The sequence below is a fragment of the Ischnura elegans genome, chromosome 4 (assembly GCF_921293095.1).
Source record: "Ischnura elegans chromosome 4, ioIscEleg1.1, whole genome shotgun sequence".
Taxonomy (NCBI): Eukaryota; Metazoa; Arthropoda; class Insecta; order Odonata; family Coenagrionidae; genus Ischnura; species Ischnura elegans.
The window spans coordinates 133,414,154-133,424,492 of NC_060249.1; the positions used below are offsets into that span (position 1 = coordinate 133,414,154).

General features: G+C 36.2%; 1 long non-coding RNA gene across 1 annotated transcript; it reads left to right on the forward strand.

Moving 5' to 3' along the window:
* The first annotated feature begins 515 nt into the window (after positions 1 to 515).
* On the forward strand, positions 516 to 5,541 carry LOC124158076. The gene is made up of 3 exons (XR_006864699.1): positions 516 to 1,189; positions 4,135 to 4,279; positions 5,190 to 5,541. It is a non-coding gene; the product is annotated as an uncharacterized LOC124158076 (long non-coding RNA).
* The last annotated feature ends 4,798 nt before the right edge of the window (positions 5,542 to 10,339 follow it).

Consider the following 10,339-nt stretch of genomic DNA (forward strand, 5'->3'; position numbering starts at 1 on the left):
TGAGAAGGAATTCAGAAACCTTTTTCGCCTCAATGAACGCTGAACCCAAAATCTGATTGACGCCATACATCTCCGAAGCTTCACGGACATCAGCTGTAATTGTAATGTAAACAAAGTAAGTACACAAGTTTCATGCATGAATATATATTTTTTTATTCATAGAAATTTTACAGCGATTTATGGCGGTGATCCAACGTTAAATAAGATGTGAAACGCGAATAAGCCTAACTTTATTACCGCTGTTCTAACTTGCAATATGTTAATAAATTCAGAACATTATTCTGCTAAGTTGGAGTGCGAAAGTTTAAGAAATCATTAAAAAAGATCATGTTTCATGTAAAGAAAGGTAATGAGGAACTCCGAAAATCGATGTGCTGGCATATTAACATTAATTTTAAATTGGTGTATTTGAATTTCCCCCCAAAACAAATACTGCCGTACGCAAAGCGCGTACAATACATAGATCTTTCACATAAATCTTTTATACATATCTTTCATCTGTATAAAAGATCTATGGTACAGTATAAATACGTTCACTTGTTGTTTTCTCAACATTTCTGCAGGGAGTGATATGTGGTGGAGAGCCGACTTCTGGTTGTTGATAAGCAAATTGTGCCTTGCTGGAATGATTATTTACTCAGACTCGATAAGTGCAATTGAATTGTTTTACCGTTCATCCTAAATAATTCGTTTAAAAGTGTTTTAACAGTGCTAATGTCCTTCCGTTACCGTATTTCGCTATTTTAGGATAAGTTTATTTATTGTTCTTCAAGTTTGGCTTTGATCTTTCGTATTAGAACGGTAGTTTTGCGAAAAATATCTTCGGTCATTAGTTTATGTTTATGTATTAATTTATTACTATAGTTTTATTGCACAAACACATGTTACTAATTCCGAGTATTGGTATCTTGTATTTAATTGTGTAACATGGGTCTCATTACATATTAGCTTATCTCTAACTTAAAATAGCCGAATAGATAACCATGAAAATACATTAAGGTTGTTTCTCACTCGCGTATGTAACCGTGTGTGTCGACAAATGTTCAACTTTGCCTCAAGATAAACACTCATTTCATTACAGGTATTGGCTACTCTTACCGTCAATGCTGTTGGACAATAAGTGTCATACATAGCTTATGATGCATATATGAACATGGAGAGAAGCTTTTTGTGCCGGAGTGTGGAAGAGGTGACAAAAACTAAATGACTATCTATTTAACGATGGGTGACCGTGGACCATAGCCCAAATTCAACATCATAGTGCTGGCGTAGGTATATACTAACTTGGTTTAAAAATTTATGAACATCCGTGAATAGTGAACGCAGTAGACTGAATGCTATATTTCTTAGGCAAGTATGTATGCGTCATGCATTAAGTGGTTGGTTTTTACTGGTTATATGTGATGTATGTATTCCCTATGAAAGTCAAAGTAATAGATGGAACTCACATTGCCATGGTGGCATCTCCGAAAAAATCATGTAGTGTTAAAGGAAAGGGATTATTTAAATTATAACATATATCATTTGATTAATATGCAAGTGGTGAGTTCATGTGATTTAATAATATTTAATTATGAAGCAACTAGGGTCAATTACTTTTTAGAAATTTACATTGTAACCCATTACCTGCTGAATGATATTTTAAGTGTCAATGAGTAGCCTAGTGAGCTTCTTACATTGACTTACCTAACTGGTTTTCCGAAATAGAATATAATTATTATATATCCATGATTATACAAATTGAAACCATGCATATCTGCTATGTTCTATAGCAATAGATCCTCAAATAGCTATGAATAGCCTTAAGCCCGTATGACACTTGCCAATTTATTGGCCAATCCATTGGATATTGGATTGTGTACCCACTGACACACGCCAATTTCTAGCCCAATCTCAGTTTCACAATATTGGGCACAATTTCTTGGCCAATCTACAATTTAGAACAGGTTCTATTTTCTCGAGGCCAATCTCCAATCAGAACTCAGTCTTGTCGACTCCTAGTGGCCAAAACTAGAAGCTCTTTGCAAAACATTTCACCTCGGAATTTTAATATCATATATAAAAACTTTACAAGCATATCAACCCATGAAATAGCTCAAATAATTAATGTGTACTTTGAGAGAATATAAATTCACAAACATCAACTGTCTAAAGTGGGTAATTCGGAAATAACATTTCGGATATTTAATGAATAAAAACGTCGTGTTTCTCCTCGATAGCGTCTATATTTTGTTTATTTTACAATTATTAAACTATTTTTCATGATTTGAGCGCTAAAGTTTCGGGTGAAAGTCCCAATTGATGACACAATCTCTGTTTATTCGATGAACATATTCCAGCCAAAACGAGCCGCTACGTTATCTTGGCTCACCTATGAGATCACCATATTGCCTATCTCTCATCATTCAAGGAACTCACCCGAATGAAATTTCGAGCAATTCGAGAATATCTTTGTAGCCCCTCGAAATAGTTATTAAATTTACAATTATTATGCCACCTCCCATTCTGTAGCTCATTGGCAATTAACCTGCGTCTTGAGATGCTCTTTTGTCATTTTGTGTTATGTGGCGTTCTCTAGTGGGGTATTAGAACACTATAACGGCCAATATTGGTGTAAATATTGGTACGTGTCATACGATGCCTAAAGCCCAATATTTTAACCAATATTGCGCGCCGATATATTGGCCAATAAATTGGCAAGTGTCATACGGGCTTTAGGAGGCATGCTAGAATAAGTTTATTTTGACTCATCTTACCTTGCTTTGATTTTAATGGTTTCTGTTCAATTTTTTAATCTGAAGGTTTTGATATTTTGCTTTTCTGTTAAGGCCTGGTTACACGGTGCATTAACCCGTACGGGTTAATGTCTAAATGTATGAACGCGAGAATGAACGGAAAAATTCACCGTGTAACCACCCCAAAATGTACAAATGCATGAACGCGTGAACGGAAAATAGAACCTGTTCTAATTTCGTTCATGCATTCGCACAAGTTGATAACAGAGCCACCTGGTGGGAAACGACACATTTAGTTGTCATCTGCAGGGCTATTCCACGGCCGTCTTGGCTATTCAGTAACTCTTTACGCGTATTTTTTCATTTGTACTGTATCGTAAGTGCTTGAATCCTACCAAAAACTCACCATTTGCATCTACACTAATATTCTTATAGATTATCCCTGTATGTATTCCGGACATACCAAGTTTATGCCAATGGTATCTTATTGGTTGTATTATGCCGGAACAAAACAATCGATGAGGTTGTCACAGTTTTTAACACGACATTTGTGAAATACAACGGCTATCATACGACTTATAGAACACATTTAAACATAATTAATATCATATGAATTAACGAAAATTCTACCTTTTATACGTCCGATATGGGAATGCGCTGGCCCACCACAAAAATACGACATTACGCAAGTTCATAAATCGACAAGACCTCTAAACCAACATCTTTTCCATCAACAGAAAATATCTTCTTAACTTTATAACCGTCCCGGACAAAAGTAGAACAAAGTGTTAAAAATATCTACTCTCATACATCATCTACACTTAGTGAAACAGATGACAGAAAAATGTCTAGTAAACACGGCTTAAAAACAAGATGCGTCTACAAATTTTCAGCCTAAGTATTAACTTTGATAACGGTTTGAAATAAATAGAGTACTATTGAGATATAGCATTAAGCGAGCGATAACGATAAATATTAAATATAAATAAATATTACTGGCACGAAATGAAACAACTTCGGATACTACAATGAAAAACACTGTTTACACGGCAGCGCAAATATATTACCAGTATGTAAAATTTCCTGGTCCTACAGAAAACAACGAAAAGGGAATTATTTTCTGGTAGGTATCGTCTGCTTCCTACCTAATGATACTTTTTTCACATTTAAATTTTGCGCACTGTAAAGGGAATAAACAAAAACTAAACGCCTCGCGTTACGAGAAAATGTGTGAAAACTTGTGCGAACGCATGTACCGTGTAACCGCTCATTCATGCTCCTCGTTCACGCAAACGTCCATGAATTCAGACATGCAAACAGACACGCATTCATACATTAACCCGTACGGGTTAATGCACCGTGTAACCAGGCCTTTACTGTTGTATTTTTAATTTTTCAGATTGACTCAACCAGATTCTCCCAGGTTCAAATTTGGGTGAGGCTTCTGGACAACCCCTACTAAATCATAACATTTAAAATACTAATCCAAAGGATGCTGTTCAGTGGTTGTTTGGTTGACGAATTATTTCAATGGAAATACTCTGGTGCGCATTTTTCTAAGAATACCAATCTTTGTATAAATAATAATTCTTAGATCTACTAGGAAGTCTACCATCTGTAAAGGCCTGGTTACATGATACATTAACATGCACAAGTTAATGCTTAAATGATTGAATGCGTGAATGAAAATGAAAATGCAATGTATAACCACCAGGCTTGTGTGAACGCAGGGACAGAAAATAGAATCTGTTCTAATGTGGTTCATGCATTTGTATATGTTTTGTTCCACCAAAATCGTTCATGATTTCACTCATTAACTATGTGTTTATGTACCGTGTAACCAGGCCTTCAGATTGCAGGATAAACTGCTTGACTCCTTGGTGACTTTTTATCACAACAAGCTTGGTATGTACCTTGTTTCACTTAACCCATCTTCCAATCTTTCAAAATCTAAAACTAATCCAAACAGTTAAATCAATTTTTAGGGTTCTCCAACAAACATTGCTTTTCAATACCAACAGTTTTGATGTCCAAGCCAATTTTTCTCTTCAAATGTGCTGAAACATTTTTTTTTGGCCCTCTTCATACTGAGCCTCCCAAGGCACACCCACTGTACAATAAGCAGGAGTCTGAATGACAGTCTTTCATGTGTGGTCTAGGTTTATTTACTATAGTTAATAGTAGTGGGTGTAACTCGGTGGAAATGCTTTATCATAGGAGATGAATGAATAAAAACTTTATTAATTCCATACGGTGATTTATTGTGTCTGACCATGGTTTCGTTAAAGTGTAACATGTTCAAGGTGAGACCTTTAAAATGGTTAGCTGTAATGAGACCATGGTAGACAAAATTAATCACCATGTGGTAAAAGCAATGTTTTTACTCCTTCAACTGCTACTTTTTCTTAGCTCATACCATTTCTGCTTCATTTTCTATTTGGTTTCCCTACTTAGGTGTAGGTATGTCCACAATGGTATGCAGCGGAGATTACTTTCTGCCAATGGGAATGGAATTACTCATAAATTTGATGATTGCTTGCATTATTTGTCTTTTATGAAAGTGATTAATGAGGATCATAGGTTTTCCATCCATAATGGTTGTTAATACTTAATATTCAATAATAAATCCATTATGGCATACAACATTTTATGTTTCTTTAATATGCTGTACTTTCTCAACTTTACGTTAATGTGATCCATGAATGTGATGTATACCAACTCCTTAAAAAACGTTATTTCTATTGCAGTGCATCAACGATACTGTGTGTTGTACTTTTCTTTGAAAATAAAGACAATTCAATGCCAAGATGCATGTTACTGATACTATTTTTTATATAACCTTGACCTTGTATAAGATAAATTTAAATGTTCACCTATAATAGGGACAAAGCTAATGGATTAGAATAGCATTAATTTTATAACAGCATCCTTAAGAAACCAAGATGAGTTGTAGATTGAACCAATAGGATTAAGCAAGAGGCTATAGAATTTTTTTTAATAGGAGAGTACATTTTTTGTAACAATTATATTGTGTTTCTTCCCCTATTTAATTACAAGAAATTAGAATTGGGCATGAAGTATATATGCATTGCTTTGAGGATATTCTTGCAGGTCTTATTGGATACTGAATCCCCTTTGTAGATCAAATTCTATTTTATCTTTTTCACATCTTAAACCTCCCTCCATTCCTATTCATCTTCTAATTTCCTTTTCATTACTGGAATTTTTTTCATCTTGAACTTTGAAAAAATTAGCATTTCTCTCATTGCTCCTATCTTCCAGCATTAATTTTTGTGCTAGGCATAATTAAAGTTGATTAAAATGCGCAGGGGGATAGAAACATGTATGAGTGTTAGGTTATGGAAAGTGGATTCAGCACATAAGTAGTAATACTTATGGTACAGAATAACTCTCAATGAAAAACAATAGGCTGGAAAGTTCACACACACACTAAATTAGAGCTCAGAGCTAATTTCAGGCTAAAATCCCAAGAGGAAATGGCTACATAAGTTGGGCCATTTTACTGCACATACTATGTAGTCGCACATACAGGCTGTATAAGCTTTTCCTCATGGGATATTATGCAAGACCTGCTTTAGAGTCGTCCGCCTCGTCTTGAGAATTGAAACAATGGTGCTTGGTGTGGTAGTTTGATTTGAGGAGGAAGTGAGTGAGCTTGAGTGGGGATTAGTAATTGAGAGGGTCTGAATAATTATGGAAAGTGGATTAGAAGTGGAAATAAGTGTTGAAACACTCTTAGTAGATGTGGAAGGAGATTTTGAGGTTGATGGGGTCGGGTCAAAGGAAGAAAGATCACTTGAGTCCACAGATTCACTATTTTTTCTTTATCTACCTGGCTATCTGATGAATTCTGTTGCTGAAATAACCAATGATTCTATTTTGTGACATACTCAACTTAGCTACACTTGGGGTCTGCTACGCTAATGTTAGTATTACCTCAATATCGAAAATGATTAGTATTTCCTGCAAGTCTTCATGCCCGTGTGTCGCATTCTTCCCTATCAGTGCTATCATACGTTTTTTAATATGATTAAGCTCACTAAATTTAAGGGCTCCACTCCCAGTCTGGGTGCCCTCACGATTGTAACACGCTACTTTAGCGGCAGATTTCAAATCTTGCCAACGCTGAGGGAAAATTTATTAATCACAACAAATGTTATGAGATTCTTAAATGGCAATTTATGGAAACATAGTTTCTCAGCAACATATACGATGTTACATATTTTTCTATTTTTGAGTAAGTAGTTATTTTTACGTTTCATTTAAGCTAATCACTCTGTAAAAAATAATTACTTTATAAGAAAACGATCATTTACCGAAAAATATGGATCAGATATGGAAGAATAAGAGGCTAATGTAACGTAAATATAAATAACTAATACGCTTAATGGTTTATTAATAATGAATTAATCATTAATGTCGCAATACGTTTCATTTTATATAGTGTACCTTCAGAATGAATTGCCGAAGCATATATTTCTGCTCAGCGATAACTTCATATTTACGCCTTTGTTTACTTTAATTTACACCGCGCTACTGACGAATTCGTAAACAAATGAAGGAAATTACAAAATTACAACGTTGCCACAACCACCACTCGTGATCCATCTCATTACGAAGGCTCCAATACGACTTCGAGACGAAAAGTTTCAAACACACCAATTACCCTTCGTGTTGGTGAGCACTCGTAATGGACCGCTCGTGATGGTGAGTGAGTGGAATTATTACGAGCGATTCAAACACAACCCCCCAGGTCGTGCGCATGGCGCCACAGCCGGAGAGCAAAGCCCGAACTTTGAACAATTTTTTTCAAGTGCATTGCGGGTGACTCCGTAAAAGTAATCACCGTGGCTAGTCCCGGTATGCTTGAATAAGTTTTTGTTATTCGCTCGGGCGCACGACAGGATTATGTTCTTAAGCAAGATGTCTTACCTTATGTGGCCATGCAAGCGCTTCCTGTCTCCGAAGGGGTTGGGTGGTGGGGGATCGTGGGAACCGAGAGGAAAAGAGTTATCGCTGACTTTGGATGGAATGGTATCTAAAGGCAAGGAAGACCACAGCCGCCTCTTATAGCAAGATACTATTTTGAATGAACTGAATACACAAACCAAAAACATAAAGTTCTCACATGAAAAAGAATCCGACCAGAGTATCAACTTTCTCGATAAAAACACTATTTCAACCACAGAGAAAGGCTACGACTTCAAAATCTACAGGAAAGAGACTACCACCGACCATGTCATCCCCTCCGACTCCCGCCATCACCCCTCTCATAAGTTAGCCTCTCGCCTTTCATTCCATGTTCAACAGAGCACTCAACATCCCCCTGTCTGCCGAGAACCTTGCCATTGAAATAAAAACCATCAAACGCATTGCAGTAAAAAATGGATACGAAGAAAGTGTCATTGATAAATTGTTTAGGAAGAAATGCTCCTTCTGGGCACAGAAACTTATGTACCAATCATCCAATCATAATGAGCCTAAGAAACGCTGGTGCAAACTCAGTTACTACGGACATAATTCACAGGCAACCGCAAACCTCTTTCCCAGAAAAGAATTTAAAATTGCATGACCTCTGCATTTCTTCCGGGTTTCCTTCCGCGTCAGCTTGTTAGTAGACAACAGTTTCGCTGGCTATCCTGCCGGAAAGGAAACCCGGAAGAAATGCAGAGGTCAAACCATCACCGTGGAAACCTACGTTCTAACATTAAAATTGCATATTATAACACATCTAATTTAAGGGCGTTATTATGCATTACGAAAGATAAAATTGACTTAAATGATAGAAGTGGCATTTACAGACTCTTGTGCAGTGACTGTGAGACCTGTTACATAGGCCAGACTGGACGTTTGTTTTGAGTAAGAACAGAGGAACACAGAAGGCATTTAAGAAACGGGGAAATAGACAAATCGCATTTCGCGAATTGCCTATGAGAGAGTGACCACAGGAGCGATTTTGTTCCAGGAATTCTCCACCTTGAGAAAAAGGGAAGAAGGATGGACTGCTTGGAGGAGTTGGAGATTAGGAAGCACATCAGCAATGGAGTTTTAGCAAATGAAAATATTTTTGTCAACCATTCCCCCCTCTTGGAAATTCCCCTGAAGTTGAGTAATGCTCCAACCCCAACGCAACCCTCCCCAACGAACACGTAATGGCAACCAAATAAACCAGAAAATAACAACAAAAAAATAATGATTTCTGTACCTGAAGATGTCGCTTCTGCGATGAAACCTGTTGTCTTAAATAAATTGTGAGAAAAAGTACTATACCTTTTTAATTGTTAACCTTTACTTACTTAATCATATTGCCTAGAATTTTTTTTCTGTAGTCTTCATTTTTACTGACTTATCCTTATTTTTTATGGTACATACTCTGTTAAAATACAATTTAAAGTTTTCACGGAGAAATGGAGTTATACCAACTGTCTACCTTGGGAGACCAACACCCGTCAAAATGTGTTCCTATTTTTTAAAAATAATAATGTCTTTTAGTCCAGATATCACTACACTACATGACAGGTTCAACAGATTCAGGCTTTAATTGGTGGAATGCAATTTAATTGGTGGTGAGCAATGACTCTAAAACCAAACCTAACATTATTTAAGAATTCCTTCATTCACTAATGATCTTTAAACTACTACATGATATAACAGGGTATTTAAAAATTTCAGGAAAAAAGGAAAAATCTAAAGCTGCTAATGAAATGGACATTTTTTACTTCTCAACTTTAGCGCTGACAACATCAAAACTGATTACTTAGCAAAGTATTTGGGGGTCAACACATGATTTTACGCCACGAGCACAGTAGGGTGGTCCTTATTTTTAAAGTTTTCGAATTTCCTTTGGGACGCCCCCCAGTTTTGTTCCATTTGGTGAGAAAATAAATCATGGATATCGGCGATTGGATATCGGGAGAACGTGCCGCATCGCGCTTAAAATTTTGAAATTTTGGTATTTTAGGGTGTTTATGAATAAAATTCACTAACTCTTGGTTAACTATGTGGTATTCCATTATTTCCTGGATATAGACAGTTACTTATACCACTTATTTTATAAGAGCGCGACCCGGGTTTCAATGAGTAATCATCATCATCAGGTGCTAATTATAATTTGTTTATCTTGTTGTTAATCTTGTTGTTACCTAGTTACTTGATGAATTTTGAAACAGACGCCAGAATAGGTGAAAAGGATGGGTAGAGGTATTCATTTATAAGGGTACTATCTTGATTTTCAACAATTTTTAAAATTTCTAACTGTTCCCTAGAATCCAGTTCTCGACGGTCATTGCAAAAATTTAAAATATTCATTTTAAAATCGCTTCTGTGGCAGTTACATATTAAGTGCTTAGCAAAATTACTCTTTTCATCTTTATTATGTTTGTAAGCACTTAAATGTTCTTTTTTCCTAATTTCAAAACTTCTTCCTGTCTGTCCCACGTACACACCATTGCAATCGCTGCATTTCAAAGAATATACTCCACATCTATCCAATCGGTCTATATGGTCCTTGCATTTAACGATCAGTCTCCTTAAGGTGGAATAAGGTTTAAAAGCCAAGCGGAATTTGTACTTGGGTAAATGAT